General features: G+C 39.9%; 1 long non-coding RNA gene across 1 annotated transcript; it reads left to right on the forward strand.

Moving 5' to 3' along the window:
• Positions 1 to 6,394: 6,394 nt before the first annotated feature.
• Positions 6,395 to 12,396, forward strand: LOC113060045 (uncharacterized). The gene is made up of 3 exons (XR_003278182.1): positions 6,395 to 6,529; positions 7,181 to 7,324; positions 12,186 to 12,396. It is a non-coding gene; the product is annotated as an uncharacterized LOC113060045 (long non-coding RNA).
• The last annotated feature ends 12,318 nt before the right edge of the window (positions 12,397 to 24,714 follow it).

A 24,714-nucleotide genomic window follows, 5' to 3' on the forward strand; every position in this document is an offset into this window, starting at 1 on the left:
TTACTCACTGTGATTTAATAAATAAACATTTATTAAACCAACTGTCTGTGTGATATGCTTGAAGTGTTTTATATCTATGGATTTTATTGTAGCGCATAGAAGAACAATAGAAGAACAATCCAAATAAAATATTTAAAGGTTTTTGTTAAATAATAAGCATATTTTTTAACTGAACTTGCAAGAGAAACCCTTATACTTTTATGTAACCACTGAAACCAGTTGATCTTTTATTTTGGTGATAAACTATAGATTATATCTATAATTTTACTTATGTGTCTCATAAAATAATTTTGTACATTTGTGTATTGAAAATGTGTTGAACAGTTCAAGAATGGATGCTGCAACTAGGGGCCCCCAGACCACATCAACAGGATTTCTACCGAGGGGGACCCTAAAATGTTAGAACCAACAGCCTTGTGCATATAGCGTGGTTGCGCTTCAGGTGATTCTTGAAAGAGTCCCCCCCCCCCCTTTCTGATGCCGTCCCCTACATTCTCTCCCACTTGTGTGCTTTCTGTACTGTCCTCTATAAATGAAAACAAAAACACCAAAAAAAAAGAAAGAAGAAGAAATGGTTTACTGAAAAGTTATTAAAAAGCGGTATTTAATTTTATAGCATTTCTTTAAACCAGTGGTTCTCAGACCTTTTATACCAAATAGCACTTCTGAAAATATTTGGCTTTCTAAGTACCACCATAATGACCAACATTAAATTTCAGCAGCACAGTAGGCCTAACTATTCAGCTGCAGTTCAAAAATGAGGCAGTTTTTTCCTGATAAGAATATTTATTGTTGTCAGCCACTTTAACATTGTAAATACATAGTTTTAACATCAACACTGCACTGTGCTTAAATACAAGTAAATGAAAAACGTAAATAATTATTAAATGAATGATTAAATTAATGTGTTGTAACAAAGGTTACATAACTGTACTGAACTTAATTAATTAAAGATTAAATTAAAATGTATTCACATTTTTTAATATTTAATTTAGTGATTCATCTGCGGACCACTAGAGGGAGCCTGAGTAGCACTAGTGTTTCTCGTACCAAATGGCGTTCACATCAGGAAAATGTGGAAAGATCTCTAAAAGACAGACATTAACATACAATTTACCAGAAACACAGATGAGCATCTAAATTTAGCATCTGTGATAAAACGATACAAAAATACACAGGTATTTATTTTCTACATGTTACATGTCCTTTACCCATTTGTAAACTCTAGTAATGTATACTTTACTATTTTTGAAAAGTAATAAAGATAGCAATTTTTTTTTTTTTACCTCATTTGCCAGTATGTATGCAGTCCCTCGCAGATCACACATGACCCTTCTTGTCATCCAGACCTCCGTTCATCTTTGGAACACAGTTTAAGATATTTTTGATTTAGTCCAAGAGCTCTCAGTCCCTCCTTTGAAGCTGTGTGTACGGTATACTGTCCATGTCCAGAAAGGTAAGAAATAATCAAAGCAGTCCATGTGACATCAGAGGGTCATATAGAATTTTTTGAAGCATTGAAAATAAATTTTGATCCAAAAATAGCAAAAACAATGACTTTATTCAGCATTGTCTTCTCTTCCGTGTCTATTATGAGAGAGAGTTCAAAACAAAGCAGTCTGGTTCTAATCATTCAGTTTACCAAATCGAACTGTCTCTAATACGCATTAATCAACAAATGACTTAAACTGTTAACTTTTTTAATGTGGCTGACACTCCCTCTGAGTTCAAACAAACCAATATCTTGGAGTAATTCATGTACTCAAACAGTACACTGACTGAACTGCTGTGAAGAGAGAACTGAAGATGAACACCGAGCCGAGCCAGATAACGAACAACAGTTACAAGTGTTTTTGTTAACCTTTTTCAACCATTTAGCATTAAACAGTGGATCAATATTGTTTCAACATTAAAGCAACAACTGGACATATTTCAACGTTGAAGATTGGTCATGTGCCATCTGTTTCCATTTCAAGTGAACTTCAAACTGCATCCTCTAGGGGTCGCTATGGGGAATGCGTCATTGTGACCCGTTTCTGAAGCATACACTGATAAACACTAACAACATGTTAGCAGGCGGCAGCCTAAGACTTCACTACCGGTGCGACTATAGTCTAAATAGGCACCGGGGGAACATGTCATCCTTCTTCATCTTCAATGACTGTTTTGTTTGAAGTATAAAGCATTTAGAAGTTCATGTTTCTCGATAGAGCCCTTGCTCTGATAACTGCAGTTCACACGGCTCGCGTGATTGAACTTAATCTAGCTGTTGGGTGGTGCATGTTAAGCTCCCGCTGCACATTGTGTAGTGGAGAGAACATGGAAAGGATCTAATTGGGAAATTTCTACCTATCAGTAATTTCCTTTTGTTTATATAGTAAATATATATAGTGTGGGTCTGTCTGCAGTTTTTTGACAGAAGGTTTACATTATGTCCTTCTCAGATAATCACATTATTCTGCACTCTGGCATGAAAAGATTTAAAATAAAAAATAAAATCCATTCTCATCCCGCATCCACAGATTCCAGCAAACCAGTTATGCCAACATCGAGGGGCTGTGTGAGAATATGGTTATGATGTAAGCCTTTTAGGATACATCTCGCCTTTCAAACTTTTTGATACCTCTGTAAAAACAGTGGTCGAAAAGTTCAGGGAGGCGAAGGCATGCTCAGCGGCCTTCAAATCATTCATTCCACAAAGGTCCAAGTCTGAGCCTGCACAAACTCAGGAGTCTTGGCCCGTCTTGATCTGAGGATCAGAAATGGGCACAAGAGGCTAGTGTCTCACTTCAAGGGGAAGGATGAATCATTGGTCAAAGGGAGGTAGGCAAGATAAGAGATGTGATCCAGATAAGGCATCGGTGCTTGCGTCCGGATTAGAGTGATACTTGCGTATCTATTCATTTCCTTTGGGAGGTTAAACATCTAACTTATCCTGTAACAACCATCTCTCCACCTGACCGAGGTTAGGTAGGAACTTCCTGCACGTGATAGTTGAGTTCTCTGTTTTTCCAGAGCACCTGGGACCAGCAGCATCAGGTGAACTAGCCCCTTCCTCCACCTCTCTGATGCGTGGAGCTTTTGGCTAGCCTGCAGTATGCTTACCCATCTGATTCTGAACACCATGCTGTAGGTCGAGCCCCCTCTCTCGTTATGAGCTGGGTTTATGTTCCCTCAGTTAGGTAACCTACTGCCAGCCATTCCAGCATTGGGACATGCTGTAGGCTGAGCCCCCTCTCTCGTTGAGAACTGGGTGTGTTGCTCCCTCAGCTAAGTAAATTACTGCTAGTTTTCCAGCATTGGAAAATGCGGTAGGTCAAGCTCCCCTCTCATTTGTGATGCACCATTCCATCTATGAGCTGCTCTTTAAGAGTCCCATGAACTGTATCCTAAAATGGTAAGCATGCACGTTAAGTCTTTGTGCACTTTCTTAAATGCACACTTTGGTAAATTTGCACGCTAGTATTTTGCGTTCTTTTCAAAAATCTTATATGGTGAGGGCTTCGCAAGGTTGCTTCATGCCCTTTCTTGAGCTGGTAAGCCCCATTCATCTTGGGCGCCACTCCACCTTTGTATACTCAGGTTACCTGTTTCATAAGTTCACACTTACATATAATTAGCCGAGATATGATAATGCATATTTGGCGTGCTGTCCGGGGAAGGGCTCCTAGCGCGGGAATGGCCTGAACCTAGAGTACCGCCCTCCCCGTATCTGAACCTATAGTACCCCCCTCCCCGTATAAGTATAGAATAAACTTAAAGTGAGGAAAAGAGGCGAAGAAGGGATGCTGATAAACCATCAATGGATAGAGGTAAGTCAACTGTATTAATGCGATGGTGTTGATTAACTTGAGTGCACTCCACTGGTGTTAATTGGGCTAAGCATCTGACATGCTCCTCGTAAACCTTGTTAATAACACATAATTTAAACAGGGTGTTACTACTAGGGATTTGTTGAGACAGCTCTTTCGGCAAGCTTATGCAAGAGCAAGCGGTAGCCCCTGTGTGACAGGCCAAGACTTAGTATGAAGCTAGACTCTTGGTCGTATCTATTTAAAGGTATCTATTCTTGATTCTAAGCCTTGAGCTCTACCCCGGGCCCAGGAGTCTGGCCCTAACAGGTAAGTTTGGGTATGTAGCCAAGGCCTTTGGCCGTAAGGGATAATGTCACTGACAGTCGTGTAACGTCCCAGGGGCAACTCCCATGGAAATAGTAGATTTGGTAATTAGTGCTCACCATGGTACTGGCCTGCACTCCCCTCAGCATGGTGGCATGGGTATACCATTCCCCATAGCAACCCCTAGAGGACGCAGTTTGAAGTTCCATTGAAAGGGAATGTCCCAGGTTACACACGTAATCATAGATCCCTGAGTAGGAAACAAGATACTGCATCCGCTAGCTTTCTGCCATGCTTCGGATGCAAGCTTCAGATAAAGAAATGGATGATGTGTTCAATGGGCGCCTATTTATACTATAGTCACACCATTAGTGATTTCAACGGCTGTCTCTGGACAATGTGTTGTTGGTGTTTTTCGATGTATGCTTCAAAAACGGGTCACAACAAGGCATTCCCCATAGTGACCCGTATGGTCTAAAACCATGGTAACATAAGTAACCTGAGACTTTTTCAATCATTCAGCATTAAACCTTGTTTCATAAAAAAAAAAGAAAGAAAAAAAAAAAAAAAACACTTGCTCACAAGTGACTTTTTTATTTTATTCCAACCCCCCACCCCTATTTTTCCTTTACTTCTGTGAATGCATATATGTATTGATAATCTCTGATGGAGACACATCTCAGTAAAGCGGCTCAGGCAACAGGGAAACAAATAAAACCTTTAAAACTTCTTAAACACAAATGAACCAATGACTCCACATCAGAAGCCCTAAAGTAATATAAACTCGATGGACAGCACAGTAATAAAGTTTAGCGAATAAACAATGAAGACATTTTATTTGTGCTGACATTTAGTAGAGGGTACAAGCTTTATAAATTAATATTGGAGGCATGTTGCTTCTGCCTTCTGACAAATAACTATGGACCAATGTATAACATTACAAACTGCCAAGGTAGATGAATTTCAACAATGGCTAATGGAAAATTGTGGCAATTTGATTCCAGCAGCAACCATTCATTTAAAATTGACCAATTAACATTATCAGCAATGCAGTCATTTTTCTACTGAGGAGAAGACAAGATTCTGGCCAACGTTCCCTGAAGGTACATTCCTCCAGTTAAATAATTAGCCAGTATTTCTTTGTCAGTGTTGCTCATGCGGGACTAAACTCATTTCATGGCAGAGGAAAGAAATCTCAGTCTCAAATGTCACGGACACAGCATGGATGAACTTTTAGCATTTCAGAACACTAAACTATAATTACAAATAAATCTGGAACAAATACCGTTCCAACACCTCTACACCCCAACCTCCAACACATATTTAGTGTAGTCAAAGGAGAAGCAAATATTTTAAGTGTAAAATGAACTCATGATCATTTTGCACTTTTAATATGTCAGGTCAAGAGAGAGATTGGAAAATGGCTTTACAATTAATGATGGAGAAACAGCTGCTACAATAGAATGAAAAACAATGAAACATAACTATATTAATAAAAAGTGAAACTTTCAGTGAAATAAAATATATTTTATTACAGTATGGAAAATAAAACTGAGTAAGTAAGTTAAGGCTGTTATGAAAAATATTTTTGCACTTCAACCCTGTAACATTCAACTCTCTCAAAATTTGAATGCATTGGGATTTCAAAGCATGTTTTGAAAAAGAAATGGGTTATTATTCTTTAAATTAAAATGTGAATTTATTACAGAGCACAACAATTTTGGTTGATATAATACTGGAATTTACACAATAATCTATTCAGTTTATTCCAGCATATTAACTCCTGCTAATGTGATGGTTTTTGAGAAATTGTAAAAAAGCAAGTAATAGCCATTTAACATAAAATTATTTAAAAGCAATAATAATTTTCTGACATTTTAAGGCATATGTGGCACTGTTTCCTAAGAATTACCAAACTACATTAAAGCCGTAGAGTTGAAGATAAATACTGAGCTTACTGAAAATCCATTCATTTCCTAGACCTGCTTTGAGACTACTGGATTTTTGTGCAGCAAGCTTTTGATAGTATCAAATTCCTCAGACCCCTGAAAATAAGGCTAACATGGTGCTCAGAATAAGCAGTGAAAGTGACACTACAATTGTGCTGTGCTACAATCGTGGCACTCGAAAAACCATGCTGTGACCTCTTGCCGCTGATCCAGGCTGCAAAAATCACCTGCACAAGGGCGCTGCACTTCCATACACCTCCTCTAGATGTCAATGTGGCGCTATCAGTGCTGAGACTCAACGCAGCCCCTTGTCAGTCAGGCCGGATCCGCACAGATATCGCACAGCACACTTGAACGCCTCATTTCATTTCAATCCTCCTCGGGTTCTGGATTCCTGCTCATCATCTTATCTCCAACTGGGTAAAAGTTTACTTCTGACGTTCTCTGGACATCCTGAACAAAGTGAGTCATATGGCATCTTCAGCTATTCGATTTCAATTTAAAAATGCTGAAAAACTTGAAATGACCTCTAGATGGAAAAATATATTCTCACCATTACTGAAAATCACAAAGTATTTGATTTCAATTGAAACTTGCTTCTTGAATTTAGACCTTTTACATCTGACAGATTTGAAAAACAGTATTGTTTGTGCAATACATCAGAATTCTAACATTTGAAATGCTGCTGTTGTGGCAATCATTGTAAATGTCAACACTGCACTTCAGCCACTGAAAATGCCACATTAGAAAGCTAAAGTAACACTTCAGGAAGAAAAAAAAATCATAATTGAAGGTCACATTTATAATTATGTAGAGAATAAAATAAGTTATATTTTGCATCAATTAAATGAAGCATATATTTGTTGGACCATTAAGATGAACAAAATATGCAACAAATAGGCCTACTAATTATATATATGTCTCACACAGTGACACGCATGCACACACACACACAGACATAATGTGTGTGTGTGTGTATGTGTGTGTGTAGGTATGTGTGCGTTTCACTGTGTTTGTTTGTTTGTTTTATTTAAATGCACTGCCTGTAGTGAGATCAAATTTAATACGGAAAGGTTAAATATCCTATCCAGTTAATATCCATCTCTTATAAAGTTCCATTTCAGTTGTTGTTCCCAGTGATGTTTGGCAGCTCTGAAGGCTGATAAGAAACCAGAGACCCATCTCCCCTTCCCTCCTCTCTTATCTCACCAGCACACTCCACGTTCCCAAAGATTCTTCCAGACTATTTTTAAGAAGGTGGGTATTGACATTTTATATTAATCAATATATTATTTTTGTAATAAAAATACTTCCATAAATATAAAGGTTGAAATGAGGATATGTTTAAATACTGATGGCTGGATTAAAAATCACACCAAAAAATAAAATAAAAAATGCAACCACAAATGCTCATCTTGCACTAGCACTGCTGCTATTGGCGGCTTCAGATGCTCCGACACATAATGTCCCAGAAGTGAGGAATGTGAAGACCAGTCAATGGTATTAATGACTTCGTCATCCAAAGACTGCCAACATGCTCTGGCCAAATGAGGCTGGGCATGTGCCCACTGCACCAGTATGAGAGTCTCTGAGAATTTCATCCTGGTACCTAATTTTGGAGCAAAGGTCCTATTGCGAATGAAGCTCAAGAAGCAGAGATCCAGAAGTAAAAAAAATAAGACTGTATTGAACAAAGCAACAAAACCAAGATGACAGCGGCCACATCTGAATCTGTTCTGTCCAGGCATCCACTTATATTCCTTATTCTTATCAGCTCTTGAGCAATGGTATCATAGTTAACTCCCCTCCTTTGATCTTTCTAATTGTGAAATCCTGCCAGTTAGCCCACATTTAAAGGGGTCATCAGATGCCCACATAATATAAATTGATATTATTCTTCTGTAGATTAAGCTCCATCACAAATGATTCACACAAACATAGACTCATTTAGGCAGATCAGGGATCGGTGCATTCCTAGCAATTGTAATGTTAATCCTCTGCGTCTTCAGTGGCTCAGATGTCGGGAGTAAATGACGACTGTTATGTTAATTATTATATCCAACAACAAAACATCTCAGTCGCTTCATCAGAGATGTTTGTGTCTTCCCCTGCACCGGAGTCGACACAATGGCGGACTGATGACAGCTCAATCAGGGCAGGTCTAAGGAAAGACGGCCTTGTCAATCCACTATTGTGGAAGCGGCCTGTGCAAAACTGTGTGACCTTTGCAGTGGGCGGATTTAGGGGTTAGTGGTCTCACTGGGTTCTGTGGATGCCGTCAATGGAGATTCTGACAGCATCCTATATTCTATCACACTAAGGTGTTTTTGCCTGCCAGACATTGCAGACTGTTTCACCCACTGATGATGACATGGTGTTAGCTGCTAACCTACACAAATCTATCAGAGAGCGAGCCCGTAACAGCCTGCTACTTTATCCCTGAGACTTCTGGTGTTTGCATAGCTGTAGACTAAAATTGTATTGCCCTAAACCATTCTATAATACCATTAAAATGGACTCTCTGATTTAAGTATTAAATATGACCTCAGGGACTTGAGACTTCAGAAGCATTATTAATTTAGACTACAGATGTGAATTCAATTATCAATGTCAAGGCCAGGTGCTGTCACAATGTTTAGGTACTGTTGAGAAAATGCTGCATCATTTTTACCCACATTGTTTAATTTTGATTCAGCTGATTAATTTTACACCATTAAATGATATTGCCCTAGTTGATATTTATTTGAATTGTGAACTTTGGTTATGAACAACACTACTGTTCAACTACTGTTTTTTTGTATTTATTTATTACAAATTAGCCTAATAAATAAAAATTCAGCAGCAATGCATTAATTTGATATATATGTATATATATTTAAAAAAAAAAAAAGTTTTTTTTCATAAAAATCTTTTCAATTTCTGTAGACCAATATAATTGGAAGCAGTAGCCTTCAACTTTTTTCAACAACGTTTTGACTGGAATCCATCCTTAAAGGAAAAGTAAAAAAATATATTAATAATAATAGTAATAATAATTAAAAAATATCTAATAACAAAAATAATGTCATCCAAGTTGTTCATGTCTTTCTGTTTTCAGTCACAAAAAAAATTAAGGTTTTTGAGGAAAACATTCCAGGATTTTTCTCCATGTAATGGACTTCAATGGGAACCAACGAGTTGGAGGTCAAAGGCTTTTTTGCATGATCCCAGCTGATGAATAAGGGTCTTATCTAGCAAAATGATCAGTAATTTTTGGAAAAAAAAGAAGATTTACAGAGCACCTACAGCTCACAGATGCTGTCCTAGAGGAGCTCAGATGAGTGAAGGCCTCAATAAACATAACACTCTGTAGTGAGAGGAGGCCTGAAGACACTTGCAGTAGATGACCGAGTTCTAGAAGCAGAGACCTCTGCATGATGACTCTCTAAAACAAGAGGAGACCTAAACTATGAGGCTCACCAGTGGCGTAGCCAGAATGTAATTTTTGGGTGGGCCTGGGCAAAATTGGGTGAGTCCAGTGGCATAGAGCAAATCCACAGCCCGCCAAACGCGAACTCAAGATTGGGTGGGTTTGGGGGTTGGTTATACGTTGCAATATTGTAAATATTTGTTTAAAACCAGGAAGGCAAGCCAATGGATATCACCTAACCAACGTGCATAGTTGATGCAAGAGTTATGCAGTGAAACTCTTAATCTCATTCGGATAACTAGAAAGTGAAAGTAAAAACTGATGTCACTTTCACCATCTGATGCTGCATTAATGGCACATTTTCTCAGAGATGACGAGAGACGAATCTGCCTCATATGCTGATAATGGTGTATATATAGCTAAATGTTTTAATTTACTCCCTCTGGCCTGAACATATGCTTGTGGAAATAAAAAAAGAAAAAAAGAAAGAGAGAAGAAATTTAGGCTATTTCATGTTAATCTGTCAATATGCGGTGCTATTAAATTATTGTGGTACAAATTAATTGTAGCCTAATATTAATTTAACTTAATAGAAATAATAGGCCTAATAGGCTAATACAAAGAATATAACAGGCCTATGTTAATTACAATTGCCAAATTACATATAGCTAAGTATATACAGATGTGGCGGAGCGACTGTGACAGGGGGGAACCAAAAATGAGGAAGATTAGTCCCGCCCGGACCATATATCGCAAACACCGCCACTTCCGGGAACGCTGGCAAACCCAAATCGGCGTGTTATTGGGAACGGGTGTCACTGCAATCACTGATTGGGCAATTCGGTGAAGAGGAGACACATAAATAGGGCATCAGAAACACAGGAAGTGGTTGGTGATTCCCAGTAGTTATTGTGGGTGCAACGGAGCAGAGGAGAGAGTTGGAGAGAGAGTGTATGGTGTACTGTGGAGCTTGGGCAAAGAGAGATACACACACAGGGCTGACTATACGAATATCTTTATTGGAGCATTGTGTTCAGATGCATTGTGTGATGTGAAGTTAACACACATTGAAGATCTGCTAGGATTGCAGGAAGGAGATCATGCTGCCAGTTGTGTCGGATGTCGGTTATCTGGAAGAGAAGTGGAAAGATCAGTCAAAAGTTATTTTGCAAGTGTGGAATATCCATATACCTCTTGTGAGTTGTGACCAGTGTGAGCGGCCCCACCGTAACAGGATTGGTGGGTGAGCCGGAACCAGCGAAAAAGGAGTCTGGTGCCTTGTCGTGGCTTTGACGTTTCCTCTGGCCGTCTGTTGCATCGGTGCCCCCAACGTCCAGGAACTAATCCCCGGTCCTATGTGGTTTTGACCCTAATTCACTGTGAGTGTGTGGAGTGCAGTGGGTGAGTCCTTTTCTTTGCTGTGTGTACACTTGAAGTCAGCAGTGTCGTGCTGTGTCATGTTGTCAGTAATCACCCTCTAGGCTGGGAGAGAAAACCCTGTGGAGAAGAACGTGCACTGGTGTTGTGAGATGACCGTCTTTTATATACATGCTCGCTCGTGGCTTTGGACCCCTACTCCACCGAGTGTTGACGTGTCAACAATAGCAAGTAAGGAACAGTGTGCATATTGTGGGGGACGACGACTGAGAGAAGTGTTGGCTGCTATATGAACATCCAGCTGTGTAGCCCTTGTGTATGAATACCTGTTTGTGGAGTGCTTTCAGAGGTTCGCCCCTGTCTAGATCTCTGGTCCGTTGTCTGGAAGAGAGGACAGGGAAGCGTTCAAGTCATTCCTGAGGTACATACCCGGTGGCACAAACCTACCTGAAGTCACCCAGCGTGGTGGCACCAGCTGAGGCTTTCTCCATATATTCACTGAAGCTAAGTAAATTTGTGAAGGAACTCTGTCTGTCTGTTACCAGTCCTACAGGTCTGAGCTTGAGGCTCTGAGTCGTCGTGGGAGTGTTTCCACGGTTGGAGGTGACCGTGTTGAGTGTTGGTCTGGTCTGGGAAGTCTGCCCCGGTGAAGAAGACCACAGTTGTCGTGACATATACACCTTCTCTAGACTCCCGAGCTGAAAGGGGCTAAAGCCTGACGTCCACCTCTTCGAGGGTCTGTGAGTTGTATCCATTCAGTATTGTCATTGTATACCCACCTGCATGCCCAGAGCAAAGCTCCAGTTGCCCCTGTATACCCCTCTGTATGCCCACCGCTAAGAGCCAGTGTATAGCCCTTGTAAACTTACCTGCATGCCTGAAGTCCAACTCCAGTTGCTCTTTGTATGCCCTTCTGTACGCCCACAGCTAGGAGCCAGCATATTGCCCTTGTATACTTACTTGTATGCCCAGAGTCAAGCTCTAGTTGCTCTTGTATACTCACCTGTACGTCCAAAGTAAAGACCCAGTTGTCCTTCTGCACACTTACCTGTACGCCCAGAGTGAAATACCAGTGCATCGCCCTTGCATACTCACCTGCAAACTCCATCCGTAGGGTTTACCTGGACGAAAATCGAAGTTAAGGATTGTGTATCTTTCTTGCATACTTACCTATACACCGAAGGCCAAGACCCCAATATATTCACCTGCATACTTACCTGTGGACCTTTTAGGCGTTTCCAACCACGGACCCAGAATCTCGTGGTGAACGGCGTTAGGTACGCACCCCACCCAATTCATCAGAATTACTTACCTTCTTTACTCTGCGTGCAGGGACTGGAAGGGCCCCACCGACGGTTCTCCTGCAGGAGAAACACAAAGGCACTACTGAGAAAAACCCTGTTGAGTCACGTGAGGGAAAGGACACAAATTACCTACAGGCTTACCTGAGAGTCCCCGTGACAGAGTCAGAAGCGACTCGGACCTATACTCTCTGGCCCCGAGAGTGGATTTTAGATTCCCTTTTCCCTTCCCTTCACACCTTTTAAATAATTTAAATAAAGTTTGTTTTAATTATACTCACTCTCTCTCGTGTGTCTGGTCATTGGGATGTTCTTGGGACCTCCTCGAGGTGGAACCTAGGGAGGGGCGAGACTCACGCCATCTGTGGTCCGCTCCGACCTGTGACACAATTATTTTATTCAGAAATGTCATGTTTGTGATTTATTCATTTACTTTTTCATTATTTAAACTAATAGGCCTACAGATTTGGAAACAGGTGCAGTTAATCACCGCCATCAGTCACAAAAATTATAAAGCCCATATAAAAAACTAAATAATAAAATAGGCTAATCTTTGTGAGGACGCACGCCTGGCTAAAGCTGGTCTTTTAATTCTTTAGACACCGTACACCAAACGACTTTGAACACAGACTGAAAACAGTGGCTGAGCTAAAATGACATTCATAATCGGCCTGACAGTAGTGTTTCCAGGCTTCACAGAATAAACCGTTTTCCGCATGGAACTGAAAGTCTTACAGTTATTTAGGGACTGATGGATGAGTTTTCTTCTTCATGAATGCAAGTTATTTAAAGGCTTTTTTTACACAATTATGCATTGCTGCTGTCATGGTCAAAGTTTTGTTTATTTGTGGGTATTGTGTGTATACCTTGATTTAGTTAAAGGGGGGGGGGGGGGGGTGAAATGCTATTTCATGCATACTGGGTTTTTTACACTGTTAAAGAGTTGGATTCCCATGCTAAACATGGACAAAGTTTCAAAAATTAAGTTGTACGTTTGAAGGAGTATTTTTGGAACAAAAATGCTCCTTCCGGTTTGTCACAAATTTCGGAAAGTTTTTTTCGAGTATGGCTCTGTGTGAGTTTAGATGGAGCGGAATTTCCTTATATGGGTCCTAAGGGCAGAGGTGGGTAGAGTACCCAAAAACTGTACTCAAGTAAAAGTAAAAGTACTTCTAGAAATATTTACTCTAGTAAAAGTACTAGTCTTGAATATTTACTTGAGTAAGAGTAAAAGAGTATCGGATAAAAAATCTACTCAAGTAGTTAGTTACTAGTTACTTTGGGTCATATATACTGAGCCTATTTTTATTTAGATATATAGATAAAATGTATGTTATGTGTGTGTGTGTGTGTGTGTGTATAAATGTATATATTTCATCAGCCTTTACTCCAATTTATGTAATTTATTATAAAACCCTGTACTTAAGTAACAGATATAGGTGTCATGCCATCAAATATTTTTAATAAGACTGACTTCATATTAAATGTGAATTTAACATTGAAAGTTAATGTGATATAAATATTGCTACTAATCTTTCATTTTTCAGAAAGAGTGCAAATAACATTTACATTATTAAACTAGATTTCTACTAGATTTCAAATCATTTTCAAAAACTCCCATTAAAATCACTGAAACTGTTAACACTGTAAAATCAATATCTTTAATTATAGATTTGTACACACATCTGCACTTTGTTGTTTCTGACGAGAGAATTTGCCAGAAAGAGGTATTCAGTCAGTATGCGAGTGAAGCATTCAAAAGCTCAACAGAACCGTGTGTGATTGGTTATAATGCGCAGCCCTGTAAAAACTAGTGATGGGAAGTTCGGATCATTTTACCGACTCTGACTTTTGAGTCTCGTTCAGCAAAATGAACAAATATTTTTTCGAGTCATTTCGTTCATTTCGTTCATTTTAGCAAAATGTTATTAAAATATTAAGTGCTACCTCCCCAACACATCTAGTACTTATGCAAACGTTGATCACACAACAAACAATACAAAAATAAAATGCTATAATATACAGAAAAAAATATTCATTCTTTACCTGGGTCTTCAGTCTGTGATTAGCTCATCTCACCTCTTATCTGACAAGAAGTCTTCGGGTTTAAGTCATTCCTTAATAACATGACAGACCCATACGCAAAACTAACGCGGTCTTGAGCCGGAAAGAGAATTGATTAGTTCATCTCATGAGTCTTTCGGGTCGAGTTTGACTCGTTCCTTAATCACGTGACAGCCCCATACGCTATTTCTGACATTTCTGTCATATAATAATAATAATATATAATAATATAATAATCCAAGTTTACAATAAAAAGTATTTATAGACTAGTTTGTTAATTTTTACTCCAATTTTGAGTTTGCTGGTATAATAATTGCTTTTCCTAGGCAGACTTGACATATTGGTGTAATATATGTATAAGAAAATTTCTCAAAAAAGGGCATAATGACATACATTAAAAGCAAATAACATTTTGAATTTGAATTATTAATGTTAGTTTAAGACATTATGATAACTTCAGCTTTAACAGTTTTAACCCAGCTCAGAGTGAGGAGTTTCAGATCCTGGTGCGACTGTCAATGCAGGGGCCATGTTTTGGGAAGACTTTGACGAAAGGGTAGCAAGTTTGAGGGCTTCTGCTACCTCTTCTAAGACCTCAGATGCTATGATGGAGATGCGGGCCAACCTTGCAGAGCCACTCTGCCTGGTGGAGGAGATGTTCACCAGTGTACAAAAGCCTTTCTGAAGTCACAAAGACAAGACTTTGCATTGTGGCCACATCCGTGCCATCTGAATTTTTTTTTTCTAAAACTGGGCAGATTATCTCAGATAGAAGAACTCACAGACTCAGCCCATCCAAGGTCAGGGAGCTTGTTTTTTTATTAAAATGCAAACATGAATAAAAAGCAAGTCCTAAAAATGTAACCACAGTGTGTTTTTTATTATAAAGCTTATTTATTTTTATTTATTTAGAAAAAGACTAGCTTGTTGTGCAATATTTTTGTTTTTGTGATTTTAAAGGTAATTTGTTATTGTTATAATTTTCATTTATTTTTTATTCAAATGGTTTAAAATTATTTTGGGAATAGTTATCCTCTTTGATATAAAGTTTTTATTTTGGCACAAAAGTGTTATTTATTTTAAAACGCATTCATTTAAAATAATTATGTAAAAAAAGCAAAGCTTGTTGTGCAATATTTAGTTTTTCTTTTTTTATATATTGTACTTTTAAAGTTCATTTGTTAAGGTTATTAGACCCTGTGGCTTTGTTATCTTTTAATTTTTATTTAATTTTTAATTATTTACATTTTTATTATTTTAATTTATTTTGGAATAGTTGTCCTCTTTGTTACAAAGCTTTTCTGACACAAACAATAAACAACAATTCAAAAGTATGTACACAGTGTTTTTTTATGTTTATAAAGTGTCATATGTCACAAAAGTATGGTTTACACAGACAATCTGATTTAATAACTGCACAACTAAACAAAAACAAACAAACAGACAGAAAAAGATCAACATTTTAAGCATAACCAACTCTTTATTTCCACATTCAGTGTTATGGAAAAGTACCACCATGACAGAAATTAAAAGCAACAATTTGAAACCAGAAATGCATCACGTTACCGTAAGAGTAAATAATACTAATAATAAATAAGTACTACGCACCCATTTTGTAAGGAAAGTTGTAAATTAACTAATTACTCTAGCCAATGTTGTCACATCACAGGACAAAAGAACGAAAAACCAGAAGAACCGAAAGATGAACTATTCAAGTCTCTGCATTCTTTTACTGTCAGTGTCTATTGGTTTTAGCGTATGGGTCTGTCACGTGATTAAGGAATGACTCGACCCGAAGACTCATGAGATGAACTAATCAATTCTCTTTCCGCCTCATATTGCATTGGGATTAGCGTATTGGGCTGTCACGTGATTGAGGAACGAGTCAAAAACCCGATTGACCCGAACTATGAACTAATCAATTCTCTTTCCGGCTCAAGACTGCATTGACTGACAGGTGAATTACTACGACTAGAACAGAACCTATGGAATAATGCGCATGCGCGACTGAACGAATCACTCCCCGAGACGACTCGTTTTTCCCGAGTCACATTAAAGATTCGTTCAAAATGAACGAATCGTTCAAGAACGACACTAGTAAAAACGCATCTATCTCTGGCTCAGCGCCAGCAAGCAATCACAGATCTGAATTTAACAGCTGATGATATGACTTGCTGAACGTACTCGCACCGGTGTGATTGTATTAAAAATTAATAAAATCTTAATCGGCTATTTTGTCTTTTGGAAGCTGCATTCAACTTGACTCCACTCTGTTATAAGCCACACACGTACAACAAACTAATGTCACAGTGGTATCGTGTACTGTAATCGAATGTAGCCCAAGTTATTACCTGATAAACAGTAGACAGCACACGCGTTCATCTAATAAGGATCTCCATCGCAAGCAAATAATAGCCTTTGCAGATTTGCTTTCAATTCAGTGCAGTTCCATAGCCCTGTTTTCAACGCTGCTGATGTTAAACGTTACAACTCTTCAGACGCTCAGCGCGTGCGGCAGGAAACTGAACGACTCATTCAAACTGATTCATGAACCAATTCACTCGTTTGCCAATTGGTTTGATCAAGCCTTTGAACAGAATTGAGTCTAAAGATTGAATCATTCGCGATTGGGCATCGCTCATTGTCCAGAGAAAAGTAGACGGCGCGTTTGGAATAAACTGAAGCATTTATAACATTTATTGCATTAAGATAAAGTAACGAAGTAAAAGTACAGATTTTTCCCAAAAAAAATTACTCAAGTAAGAGTATAAAGTACCCATCTTTAAATATACTCCGAAAAGTATTAGTTACCCAAAAAAATTACTCAAGTAAATGTAACAAAGTAAATGTAACTCGTTACTACCCGCCTCTGCCTAAGGGCACTTCTGCCTGAAGAGCGCGCGCTCCCGTATAGCAGAGCACTGAGAGTGAGAGCACAGACATTCACTGATCAGAGCGAGAGCGTCGCGAAATGTCACAAAAGAAGTGTGTTTTTGGTTGCCAGGGCAAGACAACCCTGCACAGATTACCAAAAAAAAAAACGGCATTAAGGGACCAGTTGATGGAGTTTATTCCCTTACGAAAAATAACCATGGTTTTATTATAGTAAAACTGTAGTAACCCATGGTTTTTTGGCGTGTTGACTACCATTTGTATAACCACAGATTTACTACAAATACCATGGTTAAACTATGGTTAATTTAGCAAAACCATGGTTAATTTGTGGTTACCATGGTTTAACTATAGTAACCATGGTTTTTTGGTTTTATTTGTAGTAAAACCATGGTTAATTTTCATAAGGGTTTTTACAGAGCATCGACGGAGTTGTGCAAGTGTTTTTGTTTGTTCCCTGCATTTCGAAGATGCTTGTTTTACAAACAAGGCCCAGTTTGACGCCGGATTTGCACATCGTTTATTTCTTAAGGATAATGCAGTCCCAACGAAAAAGGGTCACGATCGTGTGTTGGAACCGCATGCGGTGAGTAAAACTGCTTCAAATATCTCTGTGTTGTAAACTTGGCTATCGGCGCGTAAGCACATCAAGTAAACAACATGTGATGTTGTCATCAAACTGCACTTTCCACATGTACAGCTTAAAAAAAAAGACGACATAAAGTGGAACTTAGTCATTTTCCAAAACCGCTAAGCAGATATAAACAGTTTCAGTACATACCACATAGAGACGTCATTGTTGATGCTGCTCTTGTTAAATTTCAGCCTCTGGATCTGATTCTGGATCATAAATAAACGGCTGAATCTGACTGTTAGCCTCACGGGTAATGTCACAGCTTCCAAACGCTCTCAACACAAAAGCTTACTCGCGCTTGTGATTCTTTAGCTCCGCCCACACGTCATGCCTCCAGGCGCTCGTGTTTTTCCGGGAAAAATCAGTACAGACTATATTTTTATCTTATGAATATAATAAAACTAAAGACTTTTTGGAGTTATGAAGGATGCAGTACTACTCTATAGGTACTCAAGATTAACAGGATATTGAGTGAAAAAGAGCATTTCACCCCCCCTTTAATCTTTTTCTCCTGAAGTTGAGCTCTGCCCCCAAACACTTGCATCTTGTTGGGCAAGGACGCTTTGGACTGAATATTAAGACAGAATTTGCGCTTGTGTTGGTGGCTCTCCCTGATCCAACACATGTCTGCCACAGTCACTTCCATGCCCACTGAACTTGACTTGCACTTGTTGATAAGCTGCTGCGGTCCAGCCATCAACGATGGAGAGCATCCAGTGAGCTTCGTGCACATCTTGTTGCCCAGCCAGCCGCTGATAAGCGGTGCTTTCTTTCTCTCTCTGTGTTTCTTCTTTTGTTTTCTTTAATGTTTCTGTTGATCTGTGTTTTGTTTGTTTATTGGATGCATAATGATTTATTTTGCTTTAGTTTAGTTGATTTAACTCCAGGGTTTCTCCTACCATTATATAAGGGAGGCCCTCCTAGCCGCTCGCCTTGATGGGTCAAGTAAATTTGATTTTCTTTATAGTGCCAGATTACAATTTGTTATTTTATTAAACAAACTAAATAGCCCTTAAGTAATATGTTATTTATCTTATTCCCACGATGGCTAGTCTTTTCTGTCTGTTTGAACGTTTACAATTATCCCAATGAGTGCGCACGCACGCACGCACACTCACACACAAACAAACACTTGCATCACATACAGATGAGCACTAGTGGACAGAGAGCGCGCGGTGGGAAATATGTTGCATCAAACAGATGAAAATATGGCAACACTCACTCTGCTACTGCAAGTAGCAGCTGTAGTAGCTCTCCTTCTCCAAGTTATGTATGTGGTGCAAAAGCAGCACGGACTCATTGTGCTTTCACACAGGATGCGTTTGCAGTCCGCTACTGATCCGCGGCTGTTTAGTCCACAAACACAACATTTGTTCATTATTCTGATTTCAAATCATGTGAAAAAAATTATCATTTTTCAGCATTGTGACAGTATCACAGTACAGTTATAATCTTTCATAGACATAGTATAAAATCAATAAATATAAAAAAATGCATTATTCATGCATTTGACTTCTAGGTTTGTATAATAAGCAGCTCAAGCAAGGGGCAAAACATTTAAACACAACAATTAGCCTACTTTTCTTGTTAGGATATTGCAAATATTTAAAATTAAAACTCGCCACTGACAGAAACAGTCGACTATTGTGCCTTTTGCATTTAAATCTTTATTACAAGCAATCCAATGATTTTTATTGAACCTCAATTGTTTGAACGAAAAAAAAAACCTGTCTCAGGTTACGTATGTAACCATAGTTCCCTGAGTAGGGAACGAGACACTGCGTCCTCTAGAGGGAGCTTTGGGGAACACCTCGTTGTGACCCGTGTCTGAAGCATGCATTGAAAAAACACCAACTTGTTGGCCTGCGACAGCCTTCGACGTCACTTCCGGCACGACTATAACTCAGCAACGGGAGAGCATGTCATTATCTTCTTCGTCTGAAGCTTGCGTCCGAAGTATGGCAGGGAGCTAGAGGACGCAGTGTCTTGTTCCCTACTCAGGGAACTATGGCTGCATACGTAACCTGAGACAGTTCCCTTTAGAGGGAACTTCAAACTGTGTCCTCTAGGGGAAATTTGTATACCGCTTTGGGGAACAGTATACCCATGCTTAGGGGAGTGCAGGTCAGAATCATGGCGAGCACTAAGTACCAACTCTACCATTTCCATGGGAGATGCCCCTGGGACGTTTAGACGGCTGTCTGTAACAGTACCCCTTATGGCCAAAGGCCTAAGCTACATACCCAACTTAATTGTTAGGGCCTCTTCCCAGGTTGGAGCTGAAGGCTAGGAATCAGGAAAGATTCCTTTAAAGGGATACGGCTAAGAACCTAGCATTTGTACCAAGTCTTGCCTGAATACTGGAGTGCTCTGGGGAAAAAATAGATAACTCATACATCTCATACGAGAGGAGAACTCCGGGCTCAGAGTAGCATGCCCATAGGTGACCCTTTTTTTTGGAAAAAGGGGAGCGCTGCTAAATTACCACAAGAATCACCCAAATAGCCCCTCATGTTGAGGGAAGCGATGCTTGAGGTGTATAAACAAATACACACTGGCTGAATAGAGCCCAAGGAACCAAGTTCTAATCATCTCAAGAAAGGGAACAAAGCTGAGCGCGTAACCCTTATCGTACAAGATTTCAGAAAGTTTGCAGAGTCTTGCGTGCAAACTTACCACTTGTGGATTTTTAGAAAGTGCGCAAAGTGTTCACATGCACACTGACCACCATGTGGTTTTGAGAAAGTACACAAAGCTTAGCGTGTGTACTTAAAGGTTCCTAAGCATCGCAGAGGTGCTGAATCTCACGGGAGAGGCAAGCTCTATTTCACAAACCTCGGGCGAGGGGAGCATCACCTGAGGCAGCATATACAAGAAGACTTCTGTAACTGCCACCTCCACTTCCTTCGACAGCGACAGCACCCCTAAACGGCCAGGAGACCCCTCTGGGTGACCTCGCCGCACATCCATGAAATTCCCTGCAGTGCTGTGCCAGGCCTGATGATCAAGGAGGCTCCCTCAGAAACCTGTGATCTCAGCAGCCTAAAACCGGAACATGAAGCCGGATGGCTGGTGCTGGCGAGTGTTTAGTAAACACTGTAACTGAGCACTGCAAAGGAAACTCACAGAGTTTATTAGTAGACACAACCACCAGCAATTAAATGCACATAAGTATATACAGAGAAGGTTACATCTACTCACCCACCCTCCTGCACCGGAGCCCCGCTCAAGGGGCGCCTCCTTTTAGTCTGGACCATCAGTCAGGTGGTTGCTATGAACATAGAACCATAAAAACATTATAGGTCCAGCATAGGAGACTGTTATACGAGAGGTTTCCACCTGACCTCGATCAGGTGGAGAGCTGGTGGTTACAAGGGAATTGGGAAGGGGAGGATAAAAGCAGAAATTAAAAATCCCCAAAGGGAATCAGTAGATACCTCGGTATCACTCCTAGTCGGACGAGAACACTGCCTCGATTAGGTCATACTTCTTAGGTTCTGCTTACCTCCTCGTGACCCACTATTCCTCTAACCCCTGCCCACAGGTGGGGGAGGAGCGCGAGTTGCGACATTAGCCTTCTGTGTCCATCTTTGATCCTCAGATCGAGACAGGCCAGGACCCCTATGTTGTTCGTGCTCAGACCGGGACCTTCGTGGAATGCAGGATCTGAAAGCAGCAGAGCGCGCCTTTGTCTCCCTGAACTTCTCAAATAGCCGTCTCAACGGAAATACCGAAAAGTTCAGAAGGCGAAACCTGTACATTGAGCAGAAAGCATTTTCTTTCCCCCCGATGTCTGCCATGTTCATCCACAGATGTCTCTCCGCTTCCATCATGGCCGCCATAGTCCTGCCCATGGTGGAGGCGGCCTGCTTCGTAGCACAGAAAGAGATCCGTGGTGCGGCACAGCTCAGCTACCTGATCAGAAAAAGGCCCCTGCCTCTATCCAGGTCTCTTAGCAGATCAGTCTGATATGCTTGAAGCACCAGCATTGTGCTTTTATAAAGCCACAGCCTGACCTGCTACTGCGTATGCCTTGCCATTTAAGCGAGATGATTTTCTGAAGGGGCTTAGATGGCAAGGAGGGAGATTAAGAGAGGATGTTTGCCCTGCAGAAAGAAAAAAATGTCACATATAATGTTTTTTTAATAAAAATTAATTATAAATTATTTATAAAAAAATGTTGCCCTTTCTACAGGGGGCTTTCCTTCATTGCTGATTTCGCGCATCACCTCGATGTCATCAGATTACTTTCATGACAAAACCGATGGATGCGAGAAGAAAACGGCAGCTTTCATTTCTTTTTAATCTCTGTATGGAGATCATGCACAAATGAAAGGCTCACCTGAGCTGGAGGGCTATGGTCAAAAGGTAATTTTCGCTCAATAACCTCCAACAGCTCTACATACGCAGGGCAGGATAATTGAGAAGGCTCAGCCTCAGCTTCTTCACCATCCTCAAATATTTCCAGCACTAACCTCAGTATCAGAAAGTGTTAAAGATATAACATCATCCTCCCGAGGCTCTCATCCGCTGCCCTTTTTTTTTTTTTTACGAGCGCTAAACCATTTCTTTAAACCATTCAGACAGATCCACCTGTATTCTCACAAGCTAATTTTCTTCCACGCCTCAGCGCAGACAGATCCTGAACCGCGAGAAGCAGAAGGCTGCCTTTTTTTTGTTCAGAAGAGAGACGAACGAGAGTGGAGTTTTTTCCATTGAAAAAACGCTCACAATGCATGCAGATTGCCTCGTCAAAGACATCGCGTGCATGCTCTTCACCCAAACAAATGACGCAAAGATCATGTGTGTTATCAGGTGTAAATAACGCCGACACGGATGCACACATCATCTAAACGCTTGCTAGTTGTCGCCATGATAAACAGAGAAAGATCGCCCTTACCGGTTCTTTCAGATGCACGCTTCAAACAAAACAGTCAGTGAAGATGAAAAAGATAATTACGTGCTATCTCGGTGCTGATTTATAGTTGCGCTGATAGTGACGTCGGAGGCTGTCGCCGGCCAACAAGTTGGTGTTTATTCAATGTATGCTTCAGACACGGGTCATGACGAGGTGTTCCCCAAAGCGCCCACTAGAGGACGCAGTTCGAAGTTCCCTCGAAAGGGAACTCACTGATATTAAATACAGACATTTTATTAACATAACGAAAAAATTTCCACCCTGCATAGGCTGAAAATCGGCAAACTGTGGAACCAAACAAAAAAGAACCATGAACATTTATAGGCCTAAATAAATAACACAAAGTTTAAATAAGATAAAACCATATAAATAAGAAACGAATATAAAATAAAAACTCCAGAATGACCTTAGCCTACATAAATGACTATCCAGTACTATAAATTGCCATTTATTTACAGTGCGTGCAGTTTTTTCTTTTCTTTTTTTTTCTTTTTGGGCTGCAGCTCAATGTCGGCTTCCTCCTCATGTTCTCTCTCTTCTCTCACGGGGTGCGTTGAATGTGCCTCATACCGAGTATGGCCATTTTTCATCTGTTATTTTTTTTTATCTCTTCAACATTCGGGTCATAGTGACCCCGGTAGCACGGGCTCAGGAACATTATAGCGCAGTGGTTCTCAACCTTTTTTTTTCCACCGGGTCGCACTATGGTCCAAGTGCAAGTCTCACAGGCCGCACGCATATCATTGGGCCTACTCCCCATATATAAAACACCTGATGCTGTTGGGAGCTCAGAAGACCAATTTTGTGATATTTTTGGACAACAATGAAGTTGCGATTATGCAGTCTGAAAGCGCAAGGGAGCATGACTTGACGTGCGACATTGCATAAAATGTATGGAAAGCACTTTAGAATTTAATAATTTCTTCAATAAAAGGATGATTGCTGAGTAGTATAGGTATTTCCATTTGCATGAACTTCTTCAAGTGAGTTGCATGAAAAACTGAATATCCAGCACTCTCCTTCACTGATACTGCAACCATTATTGTTTGTATGTGTTCATTCGCTGGCATTTTCCACATTTCTTTTTTTCTCCCTTAAAAACAAATTTGTCCATTCTGATGCTCCATTTGCTGACTATTTGAATTGAATTCTGCCAAAGTGCATGCTTGAATGTGTTCGTTAAATGCGGAACGTTATGTGATCTGCTCATGTCTGAAAATAATATATGAAAAACAAAATTTCACAAAAACATTAAGCTATAGCTTATATTGCTTGAATACATTTTTAAATTAATTAAAAAAATAAAATTAATATTAATACTGAAAGTTTTTTTATTATTATTATTGTGTTCATCATGGTAGGCCGCATTTGAATTTGTGACATGCCGCGGGTTGAGAACCACTGGTCTAGCGCATAAGCTGCTGGCTTGCTTCTGGCAAAGCTTCATTTTTCTTGTCTTAAATAGATACGATGCCGGCTTTCAGGTTGGCTGTCAGTTGTCCGTCCTCATCCGATGGGGCCAATAATTCCTCTTTAATGAGATGCAGCACAGGGAGAAGAGATGAAGAGGTGATGCTGATCTGTGATGTCTGACTGTCCCTTGGCATTGTAGCTGTGTTCAGTTTTTAATTATAGTGTATGCTTTCTTTTAAACTAAATTATCATAATTATTATTTTTACTTAATTCAAATAAATATTTGAAGAAAAAAACGAAGAAAATCTAAATGACGGTGTCACGGTGGGAAAGTGATGTAACCGGTGTCGCGGCTTAAAACGGGTTACACAGTCAATACAGTCTATCATGGCAAGCCTAGCGTGGAGCACAACAAAAATAGACTCAGTACATAAACGATCGCTGCACTGCTACAGACACACTGCTCCTGGAATGCACTGACAGACTGCAACCGCGTGCAGTGTGAACACTGGAATCCGTTAATATGGGTGCGTAAAAAAATACGCAACGCATACACACTGCAGACAGAGTATGTGAAACAGTGTTAAGTGCTGCGCATCCTGCCACTGACGATCATCAAAAGTCCAGTGATTACTGAA

The sequence above is a fragment of the Carassius auratus genome, chromosome 41 (assembly GCF_003368295.1).
Source record: "Carassius auratus strain Wakin chromosome 41, ASM336829v1, whole genome shotgun sequence".
In the NCBI taxonomy this organism is placed as follows: Eukaryota; Metazoa; Chordata; class Actinopteri; order Cypriniformes; family Cyprinidae; genus Carassius; species Carassius auratus.